The sequence below is a fragment of the Lycium ferocissimum genome, chromosome 10, assembly GCF_029784015.1.
Source record: "Lycium ferocissimum isolate CSIRO_LF1 chromosome 10, AGI_CSIRO_Lferr_CH_V1, whole genome shotgun sequence".
NCBI lineage: Eukaryota > Viridiplantae > Streptophyta > Magnoliopsida > Solanales > Solanaceae > Lycium > Lycium ferocissimum.
The window spans coordinates 57,510,940-57,524,539 of record NC_081351.1 but is presented as its reverse complement, the minus strand read 5'-3'; positions in this window follow the sequence as shown (position 1 = coordinate 57,524,539).

Genomic DNA, 13,600 nt, shown 5'->3' with positions numbered 1-13,600 from the left:
AATAAACCAAAAGAATATTCATAAGAAGAGATTCATACCTTATTTCTGTTAAAACAGCGATATCTTCAATATCCACCTTGAATCCACCGCAAAACCATACTAGAATCACATCTATGCGTTAATCCGAGCTTCGATTAATATTCCGTCGCTTGAAAATTGCTTACTTTGTGATTCCCTCTCTTTTTCTCTTCAATTTTGTGGAAATTTCTGGGCAAATCTGGTGAAAAATGGGGTTTTTACCCTTTATATAGGGTCAAATTCGGGTCGGGGTCACTGTAGCCTTTTACTGTAGCATCACTGTAGCAAGTCGGTTATTGTAGCACGCGTTTCCGCTACTGTCGCCCAAACTTGTATCGCGCCATAATCTCTACCCGATGTCTATCGATGGCTTCGGTTGTATTAACGTTGGAACCTAGACTCAACGAACTCCATTTTAAACTTTTGTTTCACTTTAACACACTTCATATGCTAAGAGATAATTGTCCCCCAATTTGGACCAAAATTTTCACACAAAACATAACCCATCCTTTCTCCAAAGTCATACTACCCCATTTCTTCCACTCATTTCCTTATAAAACCTTCCGGTATAACTTATATACATCCTTCACTCAATAAATGTACTTAATAATGCTTGCTCCTTATATTCCAAAGTGGTTTTACTTAACACTAACTCAACGTACTTATGTTTCAAATTTGATAAGTGCTCTTCGAAGATACGAGGTGTAACAGGGACTAGCCACCCCGCTATATGTGTTTGACTATTTAATTGTGTTGGCTTGAGGCCATGTATAGTTGGTAGATAGCGAATGTCGCTTGTTGTCCTAATTTTGGATAGGATTGACATACCCGTTGTTGGTATTTGTACTATGATACCTTATTGGCGTACGCATTGTTGGTACTTGAGTTATTGATATATGTTGGCCTACCCACTGTTGGTGTTACACCCCGTATCTTCGAAGAAGCACTTATCAAACTTGAAACACAAGTACGTTGAGTTAGGGTGACGTAAAACCACTTTGGAATATAAGGAGCAAGCATTATTAAGTATATTTAATGAGTGAAGGGTGTATATAAGGTATACTGGAAGGTTTTACAAGGAAATGAGTTGAAGAAACGGAGTAGTACGACTTTGGACAAAGGATGGGTAATGTTTTGTGTGAAAATTTTTGTCCAACTTGGGGGACGAATATCTCTTAGCATATGAAGTGTTTTAAGGTGAAACAAAAGTCTAAAATGAATTTCGTCGAGTCTAGTTTCCAACGCAACAAACTGCTCATCAATAGACATCGGAGCAGAGAATTATGGACGTTACAAGTTCAGCTGATAGAGCAGAAACGTTGGGCATCTTGCTACGTAGTACCGACTTGCTCTGATGCGCTGCGATTAAGTATCTCTGATGAGGCATGATCCCTTGTTATGATTTCATAAATGTTTCCATATTTTCCTTGTTATCAAAGGTTAAAAGTCTAAGATTCCAAGGCATGATTCCCTTCATGATAAACCGTAAATGTTTTCAAAAATGTCCGTATTTTTCCAAAACAAAGGTTTATGATTTTTTAAGCTTTTATGACTACAACGACGAACATGTTTTTATAATGACAACGATGATGTCAAAGATGAGAATATGTCTATGATGATTATGATGAGAACAATTTCATGTTTGAAAGTCTCAAGTTGTGGATTCAATATGAATATGAGAATATTGAGCTATTCTTAGATCACCTCAATTTTATTCCTTGATAATGACTCATATTTTCCAAAGACTTCAAAGTATATGAATTGACGCCTTATGAGATTTATGATCCTTGTTCTATGTTTTCTCTTGATGTTATTCTTCATTGATAGTCCCGCCTTATAATAATTGTTCCTTCAAGGTGAGACAAAACGACCATGATTATTCCATAATATAATCGGAGGTTCTGAGACCACGTCACTCCCGATGAGTACATAACTTTCATGAGCTCTCCTGATACTTTGCTTATATGATATATGTATATGTAAATGGGGAATATGGGAAAAAGAGACAGAGCGTTATATACGCGTAACCACCTGATCAAGTGGTATAATATGACATGATATCATCCCGGACGCGGGATGCCCGAACGCGGGACATATGTGGTTAAATGGATCGGAGCCGACACCTCGGCAATATGATATGTTCTATTTTCTGTATATATGAACAAGAAATGTTTTTCAAAAGAAAGCTATGCATGGCATCATGCTAAGAGGCACTCAGATGTACGGAGTTATTCTTTTTATCTCGCGATATGCTCTATATTTCCATTCTCATTGTTCATACTTTACATCCCTTACTATTTTATTCACGCCATACTCGGTACATTACTCGGCCGACATCCCTTCTTGTGATTTGGGTTCATACCCACGGGATCGGGCTGTGATCGGATGATCCGTCGCGATGGACCTCCCCTCAACAAACAACATCGTACGCTCCATCGATCGGAGCTACCTCCTTTTGGTATGCTATTCGGTTATGTACATATATGGGTACGGCAGGGCCTTGTCCTGTCATTTCTACAGTTTGTACTCCATAGAGGTCTATAGAAAGTGATATGTAGTCATGTTGTTATGTAGCCTCGTCGGCACTTATTTTGTTGTACAGGATATATAAAGCGGCCAGATCGGCTTGCGCTATTATTCTCAGTGTTTATGTTTATATGTATGCGTTGGCTGTGAGTTCCAGGTACGGTGTCTTTTATGTTGATTGTTCAGGAGACAGTTTAGCACAGTTACAGATTGTATATGGGCCCAGGACAGTCAGTGAGAAGTAAATGCAAGCATAGGAGTGCTTGGCCGGCAATAGTCGGGCACTTGTTGCGGCCGGTCGGTTTGGGTCGTGACAGTTGGTATTGTGATGTGATATATTGTTGGCGTACCCCGTTGGGGTACTTGTGTTATTGATCTTACTTGTTGATGATTGACATATGCATTGCACACATTCTCTCAAATTATCATGCATGGCCGATATCCGGTGATGATTCGGTATCGTTGATTAAGCGAAACTGATATTTTATAAACCCTTATACTTCAGTGATTGTGGAAAAGGTCGATGTCCGAAGATCCATTCCGAAATCGCTGTTCATATGAAACTGATACTGAATAAACTCTTTTACTTGGTTGATTCTAAGGAGGCCGATGTCCGAGGTTCAATTCCGAAATCGTTCATTTATGAAACTGATATTTGACAACTATTTTGAGTGATTGTTAGGAGGCCGATTGTAACACCCCGTACCTTTAACCTAAGCTTTAACCATAATCCTAGACTTAGAAAACCAGATAAAGAATGTGGGAATTGGAATTTCCTCTTCAGTTGTAAGATGGTGGTTTACGCCCATGAATAGTGACCGTATTTCGGTATACGGGCCGTATTTCAAGTCGTAATGGTACCAAAGATTTCGAGCATTCCGGAATTTGGCATTTTGAGGTTACATTGTTAAATACGGATCGTATTTTGAAATACAGCCCATATTTCAAAACTTATTAGGAATTTGGGAAAACTTCCTTGATGAAAGTTGTATCTCTTTGAAATATCTTTCCAACGGTATATTATGGATGTCAAATGGACATTTGTACAAAGAGTTATGGTCATTTCTTTGAAGAGTCACAATGCAGTCCACAAAATTACGGACCGTATTTCAAAATAAGGCCCGTCTTTCAAAATACGACGGTATTTTCAAGGAATTTAATTTTGAACGGTATATATTCGTCCATATCGATTCAAATCATTATTTTTCATTCCTTCAAGCCTAGAACGACCTCTACCCTTTCCATCATCAAGAACACCAAGGTAAGCCTATTCTAATTATTCCAAGTCAATTCTAATATATATCCTTGTAATTTAAATAAGAAATCATCATTCCTAACTTAGGGTTTTCAAGAAAACCCATCTCAAGATTCAAGAATTCAAGATTTTGGAAATCTTCTTCAAACCTCAAGTCTTTAATTCATGTTTTGGAGCTATTAATGTATGTAGGGTTGCTATCTACGTGTAGGAACATCATTATTCTTCTCCACGCCTCTTCTTCCATAAAAGTATGAATCTTTACGAAAACTAGGGTTTTTAACCATGTTCATGATAACCCTAGGTCCATGTCCCATGATTATATTATGTATTGAATTATTATTAATTCTTCATTGAGTTCTTGATATTTCATTATGATTATTGAGAATCCATCCGAAATCCATGAAAACCCATACTTTGCATCCCATGTGTTCCTACATGCAAGTTATAAATCATTATGTTATTTTTAACAAAACACTCTACATGATTTACACGTTTTCATGTAAGTATATTATGTAACTATATTGTTCAAACCCATGTTTTACAAGCTATTTGATATGAAACTATGTTTATGCTATATCACTTCAGAACATGCTTACAAGTTATTTCATGACACCATGTTACAAGTCATTTCATGAAACCATGTTACAAGTTAATTTCGTGAAATCATGATTACAAGTTATTTACAAGTTATTTCACAAAAATCATAGGCTTCTTAGCCAACTATATCATGTTCATGTTTTTGGGAATTGCCTAGTTAACCGAGAAGGCTCAGTAAAGCTGAAACTACGTAGCCATCGTGAGGATAAGGGGTTGTCGACAAGGAGGCAACACCTTCATTATGCAGTTTGGGTCCTTACATGCTTATTATTATTTAAATCTCATATCCCAGGCAAGGTGTGAGTGTTCTGATGGTAGGACGCAAGTACCAAATCATGTTTTCAGTTATATTATAGCACTCCCCACGTTACAAGCAGTTATATATACATGTATTTCCATTGATTTATTATTTTTCAGACTTTACTCACGCTTCATGCTATATATATATATATATATATATATATATATATGTTATATTATGTGTGTGTATATATATATATATATATATATATATATATATATATATATATATATATATATATATATATATATATATATATATATATATATATATATATATATATATCATATATATATGTAATTATGCCCATGTCGATTTCATGTTCATGACTCTTTCATTTTCGTGTATATATATATATATATATATATATATATATATATATATATATATATATATATATATATATATATATTCATACTCTCATGTTCTCTCCTTTCATTTTCGGGCCCCCTTATCATGTTATTATATGTATATATATATATCATTCGGTACTAATTACCAAGACATTCAATGACGATTTCCGCATCTCACAATGTAAGTCGATTCGGACGACGCAGGACAACATTCGTATCGATTCTTATTGGTGAGCCCCATCTCATTCGGGGTTTAGTCAACTCTTTATTTTATGATTAGCTATGCATCTAAGGTATGCTGGGGGCCTTGTCCCAGGGAGTATCTTTCCATGTTCAGACTTATGTTAGAGGATTCATAGACTAAACAAGTCAGTTATGTCATGTCACACTTTCGGAGTCGTATATCCATTTTAGCTCATTCATGTTATTTTCGCACTCATATTTAAACAAGTATTTTGATTAAGTATTATGACTTATTGCATTTTATAAAGGCTCATCATGCATTCACGTTATATTTCGCTCATGTTATGCCTCGCGATGATTCGGCAAGCCATGTGGTTCGCTCGGTCACATGCGATAAGGCACCGAGTGCCGTGTTTCGCCCAGGCCACGGTTCGGGGCTTGACAAAGCTTGGTATCAGGGCCCTAGGTTCAAGTGTCTTAGGGAGTCTATGAAGCCGTGTCCAGTGGGGGCACTTTTATATGTATGTGGCGCTCACATATATAAACAGTTGACCACCAAGACATTTAAGATTGTCTCACTTCTTTCAACTCTAGATCGTGCATAAAGCTATGTTCTCAGAAATCACTCAGAGTCGTGTGTTGTTTCCTGTTCTACCGAATACGCCTCGTCTCAATGGATGAGGAGATGTAAATCTGATCATTATCTTTGTGTTGTTTTCGGATAGAGTCATCAGGAATTATTCTAACTCGTGTCATGAAGCTTAAAGCGGTAAGTAACTTTCTTTTTCCATTGAATTCTGAATGTATCGAATGCGTAAGCGGCGAGAAGGAAATTCGAGGCTCAAGACTTGCTAAGTAGTGCTTGGTGTGTTTATCAAGTGATAGTACCATTTGAAAGGCAAGTTTCGATATGGTCGTACACGTAGGTTATATACGCTACAGAATAAGTTTATTTGGACTCTTTGACCATAGAGCTATAATATAAGGATGATGGTTCATATTTAAGATCCCACGAGGTAACATGTTATGAAGTTAACCGCAGCAGGCGTAAACTTCCACGGTAGTTTTAAGCAGGAAATAGCCTAAGAGCCAACTACCTATAATACTAGAAAGTCTCGACTTTTTCAAGGATATATATATTTTTGCCATATGATTTATGTACATGACTAGGAAGGGACTGATGCGATAAGAAAACCACGAGCAGATGATATTGAATTTTTTGTAGGGTTAGTTTTAAATTATTTAAGCTTATTCAGATCAGACCTAGAGAGTATGACATTAGTAAGTTACTTGAAGAGATATTACTATGAGATAAAAGATATGACAATTCCCTCTTAGGTTATGTGATTAAGTATTTATCCCTGATGTGTATAGTATGATATAATTTTGAAAGTGTATAGTGAGTTTGGGGTTAGTTGTTACAATAGTATGATATAATTTTGAAAGTGTATAGGGAGTTTGGGGTTAGTTGTTCCAATTCCTTGTTTGAGACAGATGAAATTTCCCTAAGTGTGATCCATGTCTATAGTTCAGAAAGATAGTGTACAACCCTAGAATAGAGTCAGATAAGGAGGAAAAGTTATAAATAACCTTATGCTTCACTTTAGTACTCAGAGAAGAATTAGAGAATATGATGATAGCAAGTGGTTAACAGAAGCATAGTGAGTAAGTTTGAATAGATACAGTGAATTAGAAATTTTTAGCAAAGTTAGTAGAAGTACGATTTGAGTTCCTTAGTCAAGTTAGCACTACTAAGTGGATAAATGTCTGAATACACCGAAGGCATGTTAGAACCCAAAGGGTTTAAGTTAGATTTGAGGTATAGAAATTGGTGAAAGAAGAAAACCATCTAAGCAGTAAGAGAGCAAGCTACAGAAGAAAAGCCTTTAAGAGTTATCGAAAGAGTTTTCCCAAGGCCGAAAAAGCTAGTATGCCGATTATGTACATTAGAAACCCGTTCATTTAAGTAATCCGGTTTTCCGATGTAAGTAAGACTTGCTTGAAGTAAGCCGAAGAAATGAGTCGTCAGTATTTTAGAGGAAACTAGCGGAACCACTAGATGACCACTTATCGCTAACCCGAGAGATCCACATGTTTTAAACGTCAGCTTTTGAACTAAGGGTAAGATCCTGCGATAAGGTGCCGATATAGATTATGTGTTTTGTAAGTTGATAGGTGTTAAGGAGATTATGTCAGAGGATCACAATTTTATGTAGCCAAGATAAGGTGCGTAGAATGCGATTTTTGTCATGCCCGTTGAGATCAAGTACTAGGTAATTATGTTATAAAATAAAGTTCTAGATCGAATAGCGGGTTTCAAGGGTATAACGGTTCCAATTCCAGAGTAATTCATGTACTATGTGGTACTAATGCCCAGACGTACTCTACTCGTGCCTTTCGTACCCATATCATGCCCATGTTAGAGATTTACACTCCACGTTTAAGATACAAGAATTAAGACTCCATACGATAGTAAGCTATGTAAGGGAATGTCTTTTCATGTTTCGCACATCAGGTGTGCTCATGTCTAAAGTTAAAAAACTGCATTCAGGTCTCACGTATCTATTATGCTTTTATACTCATGTCCATGTTCTAGCATCTAAGTGCTTTTCAAATCTGATGATGATCTTGACCCCTATGATTATGTTGTCCATGTTACCACATACTCGTGCCCCAATCCATTTCACTATGCATCCCACTTATAGCGGTATCGTAACAATGATTTTGTTAGATAATAATGAAGGTGAACTAAGATGGATGTCCTACCCATGATCCTATGTAATTCGTGCTCATGTTTCTTTGGCTAATGTTTTAAACCATCTCGTAGCTTGGCACAAAGGATGCCTTTATCTTTTCCGAAGTACCTATGCCATTTTTATGTTCAAAGTGACTTTCTACCCATGTCTTAGATGCTCGAGGAACAAATTATACATGCCTATAATCCATTCTTTCATGAGCCTTATTTATAACAAGGGCGTTTACTCACGGTGATAAGAGTATGCTATGTTGAACCATGTCCTATTCTTTCGGTATATCTAAATTCTAAAGGTAATGTTTTATCCATGCCCAATGTCTCTGACCCAAGAGTGATCGTACAATTGTACTCCACGCAAATCACACTTATGCCTTATTATTAGCTCAATACTCATGAAATCAGGTCCGGACGCCACGATATGCATCTATGATGTACTCGTATAAATGTTAGGGTTGCTCATGGTCCCATGCCCCATGTCATGCTATTCACGTTTCATGCCATATGAATCACGTTCCCATGTACGCATGTTCCACGTTACGTCCTCCATGTACAATGCACCATGTCTGTCTATTCTCTAAAAGCAAAGTATCTCACGTGAATAGTACCAATAATTCCTTTTCTCTCGGTCCTCTATAATTCGCTCACGAGAATGAGCAAGATGAGCTAAGGTATTCATAATCATGATTAACAGCTAACAAGATAATCAGAAGTAAGGTGCATTCCTATATTCAAATAGATATCTTTTCATGTACCCTGCGATACTTATCTCAGGAGTATTCTACTCAGATTCGACGTATTCATGTCATGCCTATGCTAGAGATTTATGAATACCTATGTTAGGATCACATTCTTATTATACGACTCAAGTCTGTCCCATTCACATCGAGTTGCGCTTACATTCAAAGCCTAAGTCATACTCCTATCTCATATTACCATGGTGACATACGAACGTCTATGATTAAGTCTATAAGTATCCAAATCCTACCCGCGCTTAGTATTCAACTCTCATGTTGTAACAATCATGTTTTCAACATTCAGATCCCATGTTACGATATCCATTTTCACACGTATTCGTATCTCATGACAGTTTAGCACTCATGTATTCATGTCGTCCAGTCTTCATGTATTTATGTCCCACGTCATGCGTCTCACGCCCAGGTAATCATGTCATGTTCATGCCTATTTCCAGTACTCATGTCATTCGTGCCTACGGATTTTCTTCCAAACCCCATGTATAGTAATCATGTAATCATTCGGCCCAATATCCGTGTGTTCGAAGCCGGCTCGGTATTTATGTTAGCTACATTCAAGATTCGGTAATCACGTTATGTCACATCATGCGTATTAAGATACCGTGTGAGTTGTGTGTTACTTTAGTTAGGCGGCGCATTTGAGAAATGTCGTGAGGATCCGAATTATGAAGGAAGTCGTACCATAAATTTTGTAGATTCTAGAGTTAGTAGCGATTCTTAACCACTAGTCATAAATCGAGGACAAATGTTTCATGATTCTCATTCATGTAGGTGCTACTCAGTTTCATGTTCCCCATGTACATGTTTCCATGTAATCACGTATTCAGTTCTTATGATCCATGACCATGTTCCCACGTAACCATGTCAAGCTCTTATGTTTTATGTCATGTTTCTTTCATGTTCATGTATTCAAGCCATGTCCAGCCATATTCTTAACCATGACCCATCATTCAAGGATGAATGATCCCCGGGGGGAGATATTGTAATACCCCGTACCTTTAACCTAAGCCTTGACCATGATTCTAGACTTAGAAGACCAGATAAAGAATGTGGGAATTGAAATTTCCTCTTCAGTTGTAAGATGGGGTTTACACCTATGAACAGTAACCGTATTTCAAGTCTTAAACTGGTACCAAAGATTTCTGAGCATTCTGGAATGTGGCATTTTGAGGTTACATTGTTAAATACGGACCGTATTTTGAAATATGGCCCGTATTTCAAAATGTATTTGGAATTTGGGAAAACTTCCTTAATGAAAGTTGTAGAGCTTCGAAATACCTTTCCAACGGTATATTATGGGTATATTATGGGTGTCAAACGGACATCTGTGCAAAGAGTTATGGCCATTTTACTGAAGAGTCACAATGCAGTCCACATAGAATACGGACCGTATTTCAAAATACGGCCGTCTTTCAAAATACGGCCAGTATTTTACTGGGCGTAAAATTTAATTTTTCAAAAAAGTATATATTCGTCCATATCAGTTCAAATCATTATTTTTCATTCCTTCAAGCCCTAGAACGACCTCCTACCCTCTCCCATCATCAAGAACACCAAGGTAAGCCTACTCTAATTATTCCAAGTCAATTCTAATACATATCCTTGTAATCTAAATAAGAAATCATCATTCCTAACCTAGGGTTTTCAAGAAAACCCATCTCAAGGTTCAAGATTCAAGATTTTGAAAATCTTCTTCAAAGTTCAAGTCTTTAATTCAAGTTTTGGAGCATTACCAGGTATGTAGGGTTGCTATCTACGTGTGGGAATATCATTGTTCTTCCCCACGGCTCTTCTTCCATAAAAGTATGAATCTTTACGAAAACTAGGGTTATTAACCATGTTCATGATAACCCTAGGTCCTTGTCCCATGATTATATTATGTATTGAATTATTATTAATTCTTCATTGAGTTCTTGATATTTTATTATGATTCTTGAGAATCCATCCGAAATCCATGAAAACTCATACTTTGCATCCCAAGGGTTCCTACATGCAAGTTATGAATCATTATGTTATTTTCAAGAAAACACTCTGCATGATTTACACGTTTTCATGCAGTTATATTATGTACCTATATTGTTCAAACCCATGTTTTACAAGCTATTTGATATGAAACCGTGTTTATGTTATATCACTTTAGAACATGCTTACAAGTTATTTCATGAAACCATGTTACAAGTTAATTTCATGAAATCATGATTACAAGTTATTTCACGAAAATCATGGGCTTCTTAGCCAACTATATCATGTTCGTGTTTTTGGGAGTTGCTTAGTTAACCGAGAAGGCTCAGTAAAGCTTGAAACTAAGTAGTCACCATAGGATAAGGGTTGTTAGCAAGGAGGCAACACCTTCATTATGCAGTTTGGATCTTTACATGCTTATTATTATTTAAATCTCATATCCCTGGCAAGGTGTGAGTGTTCTGCTGGTAGGACGCAAGTACCAGATCATGTTGTCGGTTATATTATAGCACTCCCCACGTTACAAGCAATTATATATATATATATATATATATATATATATATATATATATATATATATGTATTTCCATTGATTTATTGTTTTCAGACTTTACTCACGCTTCATGCTCATGTTCAGGTTATTTTCACTTTTAGTTCATGTCTTATACCAATATTAGATATATCTATATGTAATTATGTCCACGTCAGATACTCATGTTCATGACCAGGTTTCAGTTTCAGTTTCAGCCCTTATTATGTTATTTCATGTCCCATGTTATTTCATTCAGTTGCTTTACATACCAGTACATTCAATATGTTGACGTCCCCTTTTATTGCCCGGGGGCCTGCATTTCACAATGCATGTACTGATTTACAGGATGACGCATCTCCTCAGTAGGACAGCATTCGTATCAACTTATTGGTGAGCCCCATCTCATTCGGGGTTTAGTCAACTCTTTATTTTATGAATAGCTATGCATCTAAGGTATGCTGGGGGCCTTGTCCCAGTGAGTATATTTTCCATGTTCAAACTTATGTTAGAGGTTTCATAGACTAGACAAGTCAGTTATGTCATGTCACACTTTCAGAGTCGTATAGCCATTTTGGCTCATTCATGTTATTTCCGCACTCATGTTTAAACAAGTATTTTGATTAAGTATTATGACTTATTGCATTTTATAAAGGCTCATCATGCATTCACGTTATATTCGCTTTCATGCTATGCCTCATGATGATTCGGCAAAGCCATGTGGTTCACTCGGTCACATGCAGTAAGGCACCGAGTGCCGTGTTTCGCCCAGGCCATGGTTTGGGGCGTGACAATATAAACATGAGGTAAACAGAAGAAAATTACAACACATGGATGTAGTATGGTCTGAAGTAGTATTGAAAGAAGCACATAGACATGGCATAACTAGAAGCAAGCAGCAGGTCATAGATGCAGTATAGCTGGAAACAACAGTGAATGAAGCACATAAACATGGCATAGCTAGAAGCAAGCTGCAGGTCTAAATGCTCACAGGGATAGCACAAGGCAATTCATATAATGGCAACAATAAAAAGGTACATGTGTAAGATTCAGACATAACTAAACAAATATATACACAATCTGAATTACAACATTCATTGAATTCTCAGGGGGCCATATGTAGGATCAGGGTGTGGTGTAACAAGACAAGTTGGAGTCTAAACAAGCATGGTATGATTGAACATACAAAATCAGGCCTATTTAATTCCAACTAATCATTGCAGGACACAACAATCCACATAAAACAACTAATAGACAGATAAACAGACAGAATCATGTACATATAAACAGGCAAGATCATTTAAGTTAGGGTCATAACCATTTCTCAGCCCCTTAAGGTCTCATTAAGTTATTTAGAGTCATATCATGGGGCAGCTTGTCATTAGTCGGTCACTCAAGTCCTTTTAACTTCACAGAATTATCACAAGTAGGTCTAAACTCTCCACAGGTCATGCCATGTCATAAACTCTATCCAACCCAGTCCCAGAGATGCATACAACTTGATGGTCAAGCAATGGTAATTTATCATGTAGGCAAGACATGTCAAGCAATGGTAATTTATCATGTAGGCAAGACATTTTCAGAGATGCAGGAAGACAAATAGTCAAACAGTGACACTAAACTGTGTAAGCAAGTCATTAGATTTTAGATCAGAGACAAAGACAATTGAAGAATGGACATAGCGAGGTGTTCCCACTTGAAACATTGCACTAATTCATTTCAGAGAAGAGTCTTGGAAGAGTCTTATAACTTAAAGCATACATTTGGACTAAATGGTTTAACTCATATTTCTTTTACAAATCCCAGCATATGACAATAGTACCTACTGACTAGAACCAATGCTAATTCCTACATATATGTACACTCAAAACCTTCAAGAGAGGGGATTACATAGGCATGTCATGTAAGTAATCAGTCAAACAATCTTGGATCAAGCTTAGTTCCTAATAGTGATTCCTCAAAACATTTAATCTAAGCAGATCTTTAAAAGAAAGCTTATGGCATAGTTGTGTCCATAAATCAAAGACTCATTCAACATCAAAAGGAATCTAAGATACAAGATGCAGATGCATAGACTGGAGAGAACAGGATGCACATGATTATAAGTAAAAGCAGCTCACAAGTATTAAGATCACTACTCAATCTCTGAATGGTATTGATTTAGAACATTACTAGTTTTACCTCCGAATAGTCCCTTCATATCAACAGACAATGATCATATAAATTTAAACATGCTTAGATGATCCTATATTCCCTTTTATAGTTGTAACCTTGGTCAATACACAATAGTGAATTAAAGACAGATAATTGGCTCAGGTGAGGCTAGACTTGTTTACCCATTAATCTAGACTCAAGTCATTAAGTTC